This window comes from Protopterus annectens, chromosome 7.part0 (assembly GCF_019279795.1).
Source record: "Protopterus annectens isolate FY-2018-M chromosome 7.part0, PAN1.0, whole genome shotgun sequence".
NCBI lineage: Eukaryota > Metazoa > Chordata > Ceratodontiformes > Protopteridae > Protopterus > Protopterus annectens.
In genome coordinates, this window is record NC_056739.1 from 687,096,036 (window position 1) to 687,108,536 (window position 12,501).

Sequence of the window (12,501 nt, forward strand, 5' to 3'; positions counted from 1 at the left end):
CAAATACATAGACAGCTTATTCCTAAATATAGAAGGAACACAGTGAGTCACAGCAAGAGAAAATGGGCTAAAACACAGTTTATGAATTTGATGCCAAAACAGGTTTAACAGAAAGTGTAGTGATAGCGAGGCAGAGAGATACACTTTATGGCACTCAATAAAGGTACTTATCAGAGCATAACACTGCACTGCCAAGCAAATTATAAAGCCATCGCTCGGTAAACATCCATCAAATGAATCCGTATATCAAGACATTGCTGGGGATATGAAGTAACTGGCTTACACAGGGTAATCTATTGTTCAAGTGAAAGGACAGTGGTCAGTCTTGTAAGTGGTCCTTAGAGTACAAGGACTACTCCTTTGGAGAAATGTCTCAGCCACTTTGTAGCTTAGAACAGGCACATATCTGACAAGTTAAAGTTAATACAACAGCAAGGCTTTTCATATTAAAACTTCTTATGTTGCACAATGACAATCTATATGAAGAGTTTGTAGAGATGGGCCTTATGGCAGAGCTCCTGCTATTTAAGGGATAAGGACTAATGTAATGTCCACAGGCTATTGCAAAATGACAATAAACTTGGTGAAGAGTTCATAGGGTCATAGGTTCATAGGTAGGTACTAGGCTATTGGCCTAAAGGCCTAAGTAAGCCTAGCCAACAAGGTTCCCTGGCTTACGCCACCCAAGAAAGTTAATTTCCTGTGCTCCTGCTGAGCAGAGCCACAGAAGTGATCCCTGGGGTGTATTTCCTATTTCCCATCCACTCATCAAGATTTTTCTTGAAGAGTGCTAATGAGGAACTTTGCTTGACATAGATGGGTAGCTTGTTTCAGAGTATAGGAAGTCTCTAGGACAGGAATCTATCCCTCCACCATGTCCTGTTTATTGTGGTGACAAGGTTTAGGTCCCTAGAGCGTGTAGCTCGGAAGGATTTGGATTTCTTTAGGTGTAGCATGTCCAACAGCTCTGGGTTTAACATAGCTTTACATGTTACGCAGAGATCTCCTCAGAGTAGGCGATATGCTACAGAGTAAAGTTGGAGTTTTTTGAGACAGTCGGAGTGGCAGCGGTGGTGCAACGGTTAGCATTGCCACCTCACAGCAAGACGTTCTCCGGTGCAATCCTCGGCTGGGGTACCTTCTGTCTGGAGTCTGCATGTCCTCCCTGTGGTCGCATGGGTTTCCTCCGGGTGCTCCGGTTTCCTCCCACATCCCAAAGACATGCTGCAGGTGGATTGGACACTCTAAATTGGCCATAGGAGTGAGTGCATGCATGTGTGTGCCTTCTGTAGAAGGTTGGGCACTGGGCTGGCAACTCAACACCATAAAACTCAACTGCCAATAATAAGCAGATAGGTGATCTGCTGTGGCAACCCCTAACTGGGAAAAAGAAGAAGTGTAGGGCATCTGTTTGAGGCCAATAATCCTCTTTGTGAGGTACTTCTGTGGACTTTCCAGCTGCTGCAGATGTCTTGTGAGGTACATTCCAAAAGGGGCGTTGTACTCTATAATGGGTCTAATGAGTGCCGGGTAGAGGGGAGCAATGACCTCTTTTTTCCTGCATGAGAACCCTTTTGTGATGAGGTGTACCACATAGAAGGATTTCCTGACTACTACTGTGGAGATGTGATTATCAAAGGAGAGACTACTGTCAACCTGGGTCCCAAGGTCTCTTATCACATATTCAGCATTAAATCGACTACCATTTATGTGGTAGTTCATGGGTACAGAGTTTTTACCAAAGGGGATGACAACGCATTTTTTGGCATTGAGCTTGAGGCCATGCCTCTGACACCTGGCATCTGTCTCAGTGTGGCCCTTCTGTAGGATGTCCATGTCATTTGGGGACTCAGTTATGGCTCCTAGTTTACAGTAATCTGTGAACTTCATTAGCCAAAGGCCTTCTGTGTTAGCCTGTACTTCAGAGAAGTAGATACCAAACAGGAGAGGTCCCAGGACTGAACCCTGCGGTACTCCACTTGTCACTGGTTTGAAGTCAGATTTGGAGCCTGCAACTTTTACAGTGTGGGTTCCATCAGTGAGCCAGTTTGCAACCCATCTTGTGAAGTAGGGCTTTATACCTAGTTTAGTGAGTTTAGCTATAATTCCAGAATGGGGGATGGTGTCAAAAGCCTTGGCGAGGTCAAGATAGGCTGTGTGAACCACCTTACCCTTGTCTATGGCTTTGGTGTTTGCCTCAAAGAAGTCGATCAGGTTCAGAAGGCAAACCCAAACTGGGTGAGGTCCAGAGTTTGGAGGTTACCAATGTCTTTGTTTATGGGTTCCATGATGATACGTTCCATGGTCTTGCAGACAAGGCTCATCAGGCTAATAGGGCGATAGTTCCCAAGATCAGTGGTGGCTCCCCCTTTGTGGAGTGGAATAACTGTTGCTGTGCACCATTCAGTGGGCACAAAGCCTAACATGAGACTATGATTGAACATGGTGCTTAGGTGGGGAACCAGTTCGTTCTGAAGTTCATGTAAAATGCAGCCTGGGATGTTGTCCGGTCCTATGGATGCTGTGTTTTTGGTTTTAGAGAGCGCGGCTTTTACCTGCATAGATGTGATTACAGGGACTCTGCATTCTTCCTATATATATATGTATATATATATATAGGCCCCTTAGGGGGTGAGAAGGGGGTAAAGTTAGCACTGAACTTATCTGCCAGGATGTTGGTAATATCAGTTGGCTCTGTAATTTTTTGTGCCGTTGTGCTGTAACTCAGAGCAGATCTGGGTGTTGACATTGATATTCTTGACATAGCTATAGAATGCTTTGTGGTTGCCCTTAGAATTAGTGGCAAGTTTGTTTTCATAGCTAGCTTTGGAGGATCTTATAAAGGATCTCAGCTTCTTACTGAGGCTGACCAGGGAGCTCCTCCACTCATGGGACTTTACTCTCATTTGCAACAGTTTCTTCCTTCTGTTGTAGAGTTTGTTATGGCAGGGGACCACCAGATTTGCTTCCTTTTTTGGAGGATAGCGTCTTGGTTCTGTTTGGGATAGCATGATCCATGCACTCATGTAAGTGCTTATAGAATGCATTTGTGTAGGATTCAGCAGTCGTAACTATATTGTCCATCTGCATGGGTGTCATGAAGTTCACCACTTCTGTCTTAAGGATCATGAAGTTGGCTTTGGAGAAATTTTTTACCATGATTTCCTTTATGGTGAGTGGGGGTGGGATGCGGATATCTAGGGTCATTAGCTTATGGTCGGATCTGACCAACGAGGAGTGACTTCAGGTAAGGAACAACGGTCACTCATGTTGGTAATGACTAGGTCTAGGATATTGTTGCCCCTGGTGGGGGTGTGGATTAGTTGATCCAGGGCATTGGAATTTATGAATTCCAATAAGTGTTGAGTGAAGGAATTGGTACACGAGTAGTTTTCCCATTTAATGGTGGGGTAGTTGAAATCGCTCATTATTAGGGTGTTTGGTTGAACCCTAATATTTTGCAGTATTTCAAGAAAAAAAGAGTGGGAATCCTGGGGCATGGTGGGGGATCTGTAGCAAGATACAATTTGGATTGCAGTTTTACCCGGAGTTAATTGCACTTGGATAACCTCAGATGCATTATGCTGCGCAACTAGCCTGGAGGTGTGGATATCCTTAATGAATATGGACACACCTCCACCTTTGGTGTTTTGGTCCAGGTTAGATGACCGAAAAGTGTGGTATGAGTTATAGCCTGGTAATGCAGGGGTGCTCTCTAGAGCCTTGAACCAGGTCTCAGTCACTGCACAGATATCAATGTTCTCCATTTTAAGGAGTGCCTCGAGTGAGTGCATTTTGAGATTTAGACTTCTAGCATTGAGTAGCATTACCCTCAGTATTTGCTTGTTGTTCATGTTACAGTGGTGAATTTGTCATTTGAACCTTGCCTAAAAAAGGCACTATAGGGAGGCAAGACCCTTCGCCAGTATCCGGAGTCCCAGGGGGACAGGTGCAGGCCATCTCTGGCAAAGCATCGTGGTCTGTCGACCACGTCGTCCCAGGCAGACAGATAATGGATCCCCTTAGAATTACACCAGAAGCTTAGCCAATTGTTGAAGTCAATCATTTTGTCTTTGTACTGTGGTATCATACTGGGCATTGGCAGGATGCTACTCAGGGCTAGGGTCATACCTGCCTGGGACACAAGATCGGAGAGCTCTTCCATGTCTCTTTTCATGTAGTCCAGGGAGGTATATCTCAGGTTGTTCCCACCAACATGGACAATGACAGAGTCATATTTGTACTTATTGTGGAGTGACCTGAGTGTGTGGGACTATGTGGTGGATCCTGGCTCCCGACAAGCAGCTGACAGTAACCTTCTCCTTGTTTAGCCTGGTGAGTGGGACATCAGTGTGCCTGACTATAGAGTCACCTATGACTAGTGTGTTGGGTACGTTGTTTTGCCTTATCGGCTGTGGTTTATTCGCACACTGAGTCTGTGGGCTATGTGTCATTTGGGTTGTGTTGGGGGGTGGAGGTTGCTTGCATTTCTGCTTTGAAGGTCTCTGTTGCTTGAGCAGATTATTATTGAGAACCTCCGCGAATGTTTTTGGCTTGCACAAATCTACCTATATTGAAGGCGAAACCACTTCCCCATCAGTTACCGGTGCTGTTTATTTATTATATAAATATAACTAGTTGTTATACCATTTTGTTATTTCAGAGTGAAGTTTTTAAATGGGATTTATGCCAGTAAGATAGTTCACTGTCTTCCTGTCACTATTTATATAGAGTGAAATGATATCAGCATCACTAAAATGCTATGTATTCAGAGAATATTACTGCATGCATTTTTGTCTGAGGAGGATTTGCTCTATTATATTATGTTTATAGTATGTTGGTTTTGAGAAGTTCAGTCATTTGTTATGTTTCTGTTTCTTTAAAGGTTGACTACGCCCATTTTGATATGTAATACTAAATGGAAGACACATTATTAAGAATGACAGTGAGTTCTCTTTTCTTGTATTATTTTAAGCATTAGAACTCACTTCATTATTTATCTATTTATAGGCTTATCTTTTCATTTTTAGATCGTTAATAGGAGGGTTTTAAACTCGATATACGTAAGTTCTTCTTTAGGTTTTTCCCAGTTAGGGGTCACCACAGCTGTACTCTGGTCCGCTAATGATTGGCAGTAGATTTTTACGGTGCCGAGGTGCCAGCTCGACGCCCAACCTTCAACGAAGGCAAACTCAATATACGTAAGTAATAACAAGAAATGTTTTATCTTCGTTAATTTGTGATGTTGACATATTATTTGATGCATAAGACTTTATAGTTACATGCAATAGATGCTGCAGTGGTTTATTTATTTGTTTTTAATAGATATTTAATAAGGCTGTATTGTTGTTTATTTAACATGTACCAATTGTGACATTTTTGTTTAGAAGCCCATGATTGGTTTTCATCTGTTTAAATAGCTGAGTATTTTCATTGTGCTAGGTCTGATGAACTGTTCACCTGTTCCTGTGCCAATTTTTTGTTATTTCTGTTTATATATATATTAATACTGTTGTTTTAATTATGGAGCTGCATTGTTTTTTCTTCCTACTGAGAGTCCTCTAGTTTTGTCATGGTAGTTGCTGAAACTTGTGTTCTGTTTGGTTACCAATGTAATGTCCACAGTGTCTGCCCTGTACACGAAGATTGTAACTGAGTGGATGTGAAGACAAAAAAAATGTATGCTAAAACTTTGTGCTATTTTTAATTTTGATCTGCCATTGTATGACAGCTGTAAATACAGCTGTTAAATCAGAATAGTTTGGGCTACTAGTTTACAGTGCTTGTAAGGTGTGCAGTGATGTGATTTTGTTTGGTAAGTAGTCTGTGTTGACTGTTATTGTTTTTTATCAGGCTTTATTCAGTATGATAATCCCAGTGTTTGTTAAGCATGACCAGCCAGGTTTAAGCACTTGCAAAGGCTTTTTGATATGTTGTTAGAATTAATATGTGCCATGCACTGTACAAGTTAAAAGGCATAATACTTAACTCAGGCATTCCTGGCTTGCTATCAACATCTCTGCACACTTAGAGATCTCAGCTGATGATCCAGTTCACGTGCAAAATATTATATGATACTCTGCCATAGAATCAAGGTACAGACAGGAAGCAAACTGACAGTTATGAGGGGAAGCTTCAGTATGCCATAAGCAGAATGGAATATCTCACCATACTTATTGGGCAGAATAAACACACAAACTGAACAATTATTCTGGTAAGGTTTAAAATTAGTCGGCTGAAACTAAGAAAGGAGGAATCCTAATTCTTGTAATTTGTAGTGGCCATTGAGATGAATGATCCTCAGGTCAAAGCATAGTGTGGTTCATCATAGCTAATGATATGGAGCCAGACAAGGTTACAATAAATAAGTGCTGAGATTAAAGGGGAGCAATCTATGACATAATTAGGGGTTCATAAAGTAAGATTTTTGAAGGAGACAAACCAGCAAAGGTGTGGAGGAGTAATGCAAAACTTAAAAAGAGTGAAATCTCCTTCTTCTTCTTTCGGCTGCTCCTGTTAGGGGTCACCACAGCAGATCATCTCTTTCCATTTCTTCCTGTCCTCTGCATCTTGATCTGTCACACCATCCACCTGCATGTCCTCTCTCTCCACATCCATAAACCTTACCTTAGGCCTTCCTCTTTTCCTATAACCTGGTAGCTTCATCCTTAACATCTTTTTCCCAATATACTCTGCATCCCTCCTTTGCACATGTCCAAACCAACGTAATCTTGCCTCTCTGGCTTTGTCTCCAAACCTTCCGAGCTGGGCTGACTCTCTAATATACTTATTCCTAATCCTGTCCACCCTCGTCACACCCAGTGCAAATCGTAACATCTTTAACTCTGCCACATACAGCTCTGCCTCCTGCCTTTTTGTCAATGCCACTGTCTCCAACCCATATAATATAACTGGTCTCACTACCCTCTTGTAGATCTTCCCTTTCACTCTTACTGGTACTCATCCATCACAAATCACTCCTGGCACTCTTCACCATCCACTTCATCCTGCCTATACTCTCTTCTTCACCTCTCTTCCACACTCAACATTACTCTGAACTGTTGATCCCAAGTATTTAAACTCCTTCACTTTCATCACCTCTACTCCCTGCATCCTCACCATTCCTCTATCCTCCCTCTCATTCACACACATATGTTCTGCCTTAGTCCTGCTGACCTTCATTCCTCTTCTGTCTAAAGCATATCTCCACCTCTCCAGGGTCTCCTCCACCTACTCTCACTACAGATCACAATGTCATCTGCAAACATCATAGTGCACAGGGATGCCTGTCTGATCTTGTCTGTCAACCTATCCATCACCATTGCAAATAAGAAAGGGCTCAGAGCTGATCCTTGATGTAATTCCACCTCCACCTTAAACGCATCCATCACTCCCACCACAGAATTCACTGCTGTCACACTACCCTTGCACATATCCTGTACCACTCTTACATACTTCTCTGACACTTCCGACTTCCTCATACAATACCACAACTCCTCTCTAGGCACCCTGTCATATGCTTTCTCTAAGTCCACAAAGACACAATGCAACTCCTTCTGACTTTCTCTGTACTTCTTCATCAACACTCTCAGAGCAAACATCGCATCTGTAGTCCTATTTCCTGGCATGAAACCATACTGCTGATCACTAATCATCACCTCCCTTCTTAACCTAGCTTCCACTATTCTTTCCCATAACTTCATGCTGTGACTGATCAATTTAATCCCTCTGTAGTTACTACAGCATTGCACATCACCCTTATTCTTAAAAATCAATATCAAAACACTTTTTCTCCATTCCTCAGACATCCTCTCACTTTCAAGATTTCATTAAACAATCTAGTTAAAAACTCAACTACCATTTCACCTAAACACCTCCATGCTTCCAGAGGCATGTTATCTGGACCAATAGCCTTTCCATTCTTCATCCTCTTCATAGCTTTCCTTACTTCCTCCTTGCTAATCCACTGCACTTCATGATTCACTATCTGCACATCATCAAACCTTCTCTCCATCTCATTCTCTTCATTCATCAACCCCTCAAAGTACTCTTTTCATCTGCTCAACTCATTCTCCTCGCTTGTGAGTACGTTTCCCTCATTATCCTTTATCACCCTTACCTGCTGCACATCTTTCCTAGCTCGGTCCCTCTATCTAGCCAATCGGTACAGATCCTTTTCTCCCTCCTTAGTGTCCAACCATTCATACAGCTCTTCATACACCTTATCCTTAGCCTTCACCACCTCTCTCTTTGCTATGCACCTCATCTCCTTATATTCCGGTCTACTTTCTTCATCTCTCTGACAATCCCACTTCTTCTTCATCAACCTCTTTCTCTGTATACTCTCCTGTACTTCCTCATTCCACCACCAGGTGTCCTTGTCCTCCTTTCTTTTTCCAGATGTCACACCAAGCACCTTTCTAGCCATCTCCCTTACTAGCTCTGCTGTAGTTGCCCTGCTATTCGGTAACTCTTCACTGCCACCCAGTGCCTGTCTTAACTCTTCCCTGCACTCCACCTCACAATTAACCTTTTTCAGTTTCCACCATTTGATCCTTGGTGCTGCCCTCACACTCCTCCTCCTCTTCTTGATTACCAATGTCATCCTACAAACGACCATCCTATGCTGCCTAACCACACTTTCCCCTGTCACCACTTTAGAGTCTCCAATCTCCTTCAGATTGGCACTTCTACATAAGATATAATCCACCTGTGTGCATCTCCCTCCATTCTTTTATGTCACCCTATGCTCCTCCATCTTGTTAAAATATGTATTCACCACAGCCATGTCCATCCTTTTTGCAAAATCCACTACCATATGACCTTCTGCATTCCTTTGCTTAACACCATACTTCCCCATCACTTCCTCATCCCCTCTGTTCCCTTCATCAACATGCCCATTGAAATCTGCTCCAGTCACCACTCTCTCACCCTTGGGTACAGTCATCGCAACTTCATCCAACTCACTCCAAAATTTTTCTTTCTCATCCATCGCACATCCAACTTGTGGAGCTTATGCACTAACAACATTCATCATTAAACCATCAATTTCCAGCTTCATAAACATCACTCTATCCGACACTCTTTTCACCTCCAAAACACTCTTAGCATACTGTTCCTTCAGGATAACCCCTACGCCATTTCTCCTCCCATTCACACCATGATAAAATAATTTGATCCCACCTCCAATACACCTAGCCTTGCTCCCCTTCCATCTGGTCTCTTGCACACACGATATACCAACCTTCGTCCATCATAAAAAAAGTGACATCTGGATATATAAAAGGATTAAAATAGGTGCCATTTTGAAAAAAAGAAACCGTTGTTGTTTACTAGGGTAAAGTTAAGACAAAAGGAGATACTGATACTGAAGGAACTAGATGGGAATACTTAGGGAAGGGCACATTAGTTCTAGAATCCAGTCTGCAGAGGGTATCAAGAAGTCAAAAGGATACCAGAAAAAAGATTACCAGAATGCATTAAAGGAAACAAGGCAATGTGAAGGAAAGACAAAAGGCAGATAAAGAAATTAGTTTAGGAATAGCTTAAACATAAGGAGAGTAAGATGTGGGAAAATACTGACCCACAACCAGTGTTCACCAAATAAGGAAAAGGATGGGTGCCTATCTAAAGGAAGGCATAATGTAGAAGACCACGCCAAGGGAGAAAAGAACATGACATCATGACTGAGACGGTTTAAGAAATGCAGATCAGAAGGGTATATATGTTGGAGGCAGGGGCAGCTCGTACTATTGGGCTGCAGGACTGCAGAGCCCCCAGCTGTAAAAAAAGAAAATAAACAAAAAAGAAAAGAAAATAACAAAATAAAAACAAACATGAGTCCCGGAACATTGCAGATGCGCACTTGCAGCATTTTCAGGACTGCTGGTTAAGTGGAGCATGTTCACAGAATCCAGACTGTCTCACCAGCAGTCTGGATTAAGAAGACAACATTCAACTACAAATATCCCAGGAGTCTATGCAGTTGTAATAGCGGAGTAAAGCTGGAGTTTTTTGAGACGGTCTGCGTAGGGCATCTGTTTGAGGCTGATAATCCTCTTTGTGAGGTATTTCTGTGGCCTTTCCAGTTGTTGTAGATGTCTTGTGAGGTACATACCAAAAGGGGCATTGCATATCTATAATGGGTCTAATGAATGATGAGTAGAGGGGAGCAATGACCTCTTTTTTTTCTGGATGAGAAACCTTTTGTGATGAGGTGTGCCACATAGAAGGATTTCCTGGCTACTGTGGTGATGTGATTATCAAAGGAGAGACCACTGTCAACCTGTGTCCCAAGGTCTCTTATCACACTTTCAGTGTTAAGTATACTATTGCCTATGTTGTAGTTCATGGGTACAGAGTTTTTACCAAAGGGGATGACAATGCACTTTTTGGCATTGAGCTTGAGGCCATGGCTTTGACACCAGGCATCTGTTTCAGTGAGGTCCTTTTGTAGGATGTCCACATCGTTAGGAGTTTCGATTATGGCAGTCATCTGCGAACTTCATTAGCCAAAGACCTTCTGTGTTAGCCTGTACTTCAGAGAAGTAGATACCAAACAGGAGAGGACCCAGGACTGAACCCTGTGGTACTCCACTTGTCACTGGTCTGAAGTCAGATTTGGAGTCCACTACTTTCACAGTGTGGGTTCTGTCAGTGAGCCAGTTGGCAACCCATCTTGTGACATAAGGATTTGTACCTAGTTTAGTGAGTTTATCTATAATTCCAGAGTGGGGGATGGTGTTGAAAGTCTTGGCAAGTTCTAGATAGGCTGTGTGAACCACCTTACCCTTGTCTACGGCTTTGGTGACTGCTTCAAAGAAGTCTATCAGGTTTATGAGACATGATCTGCCTTTTACAAACCCGAACTGGGTGGGATCCAGAGTTTGGAGATTACCAATGTCTTTGTTTATAAGTTCCATGATGATACGTTCCTTGGCCTTGCAGACCAGGCTCATCAGGCTAATGGGGCGGTAGTTCCCGGGGTCCATGGTAGCTCCCCCCTTGTGGAGTGGATAACCGTTGCTGTGTGCCATTCAGCAGGTACAAAGCCTGAGGTGAGGCTATGACTGAACATGGTACTTAGGTGGGGTGCCAGTTCATTCTGTAATTCATGTAGAATGCAGCCTGGGATGTTGCCTGGTCCCATGGATGCTGTGTTCTTGGTTTTGGAGAGTGTGATTTTTACCTGTGCAGCCATGATTACAGGAACTTTGCATTCTTCCAGTATAGAGATGGGCCCTTTAGGGGGTGAGAGGGGGGTAAAGTTAGCACTGAACCTATCTGCCAGGATGTTGGCAATAACAGTTGGGTCTGTATATTTAGTGCCATTGTGCTGTAACTCAGAGTAGATCTGAGTGTTGCCATTGAGATTCTTGACATAGCTATAGAATGCTTTGTGGTTGTCTTTAGAATCAGTGGCAATTTTGTCTTCGTAACTAGCTTTGGAGGATTTTATCAGGGATCGCAGCTTCTTACTGAGGCTGACCAGGGAGCTCCTCCACTCGTGGGATTTTACTCTTTTTTGCAAGAGTTTCTTCCTTCTGTTGTACAGTTTGTTTATGGCAGGGGACCACCAGATTGGCTTCCTTTTTTTGGAGGATAGCGTTTTGGTTCTGTTTGGGATAGCACGATCCATACACTCATGTAAGTGCTTATAAAGTGCAATTGTGTAGGATTCAGTAGTCGTAACTGTATTGCCCATCTGCATGGGTGTCATGAAGTTCACCACTTCTGTCTTAAGAAGCATGAAGTCGGCTTTGGAGAAATTTTTTACCATGGTTTCCTTAATGGGGGGTGGAGGCAGGATGTGGATATCTAGGGTAATTAGCTTATGGTTGGATCGGACCAATGAGGCATTGACTTCAGGTGTGGAACACCGGTCACTCATATTGGTAATGACTATATCTAGGATATTGTTGCCCCTGGTGGGGGTGTGGATAAGTTGATCCAGGGCATTGGAGTTTATGAATTCCAGGAAGCATTGAGCGAAGGAGTTGGTACATGAGTAGTTTTTCCAGTTAATGCTGGGGTAGTTGAAATCGCCCATTATTAGGGTGTTTGGTTGAACCCTAATATTTTCCAGTATATCAGGAAAAGAGGAGTGGGAATCCTAGGGCATGGTGGGTGATCTGTATCAAGCTACAATTTGGATTGCAGTTTTGCCCAGAGTTAGTTGCACTTGGATAACCTCGGCTGCATTATGCTGAGCAACTAGCCTGGAGGTGTGGATATCCTTAATGAATATGGACACACCTCCGCCTTTGGTGTTCAGGTCCAGGTTAAATGGCCGAAACATGTGTTATGAGTTATAGCCTGGTAGTGCCGGGATGCTCTCTGGAGCCTTGAACCAGGTCTCAGTCACTGCACAGATATCAATGTTCTCCATTTTAAGGAGTGCCTCCAGTGAGTGCATTTTGAGATTTAGACTTCTAGCATTGAGTAGCATCACCCTCAATTTTTGCTTGCCTGTTCCTGTTACAGTGGTGAATTTGTCATTTG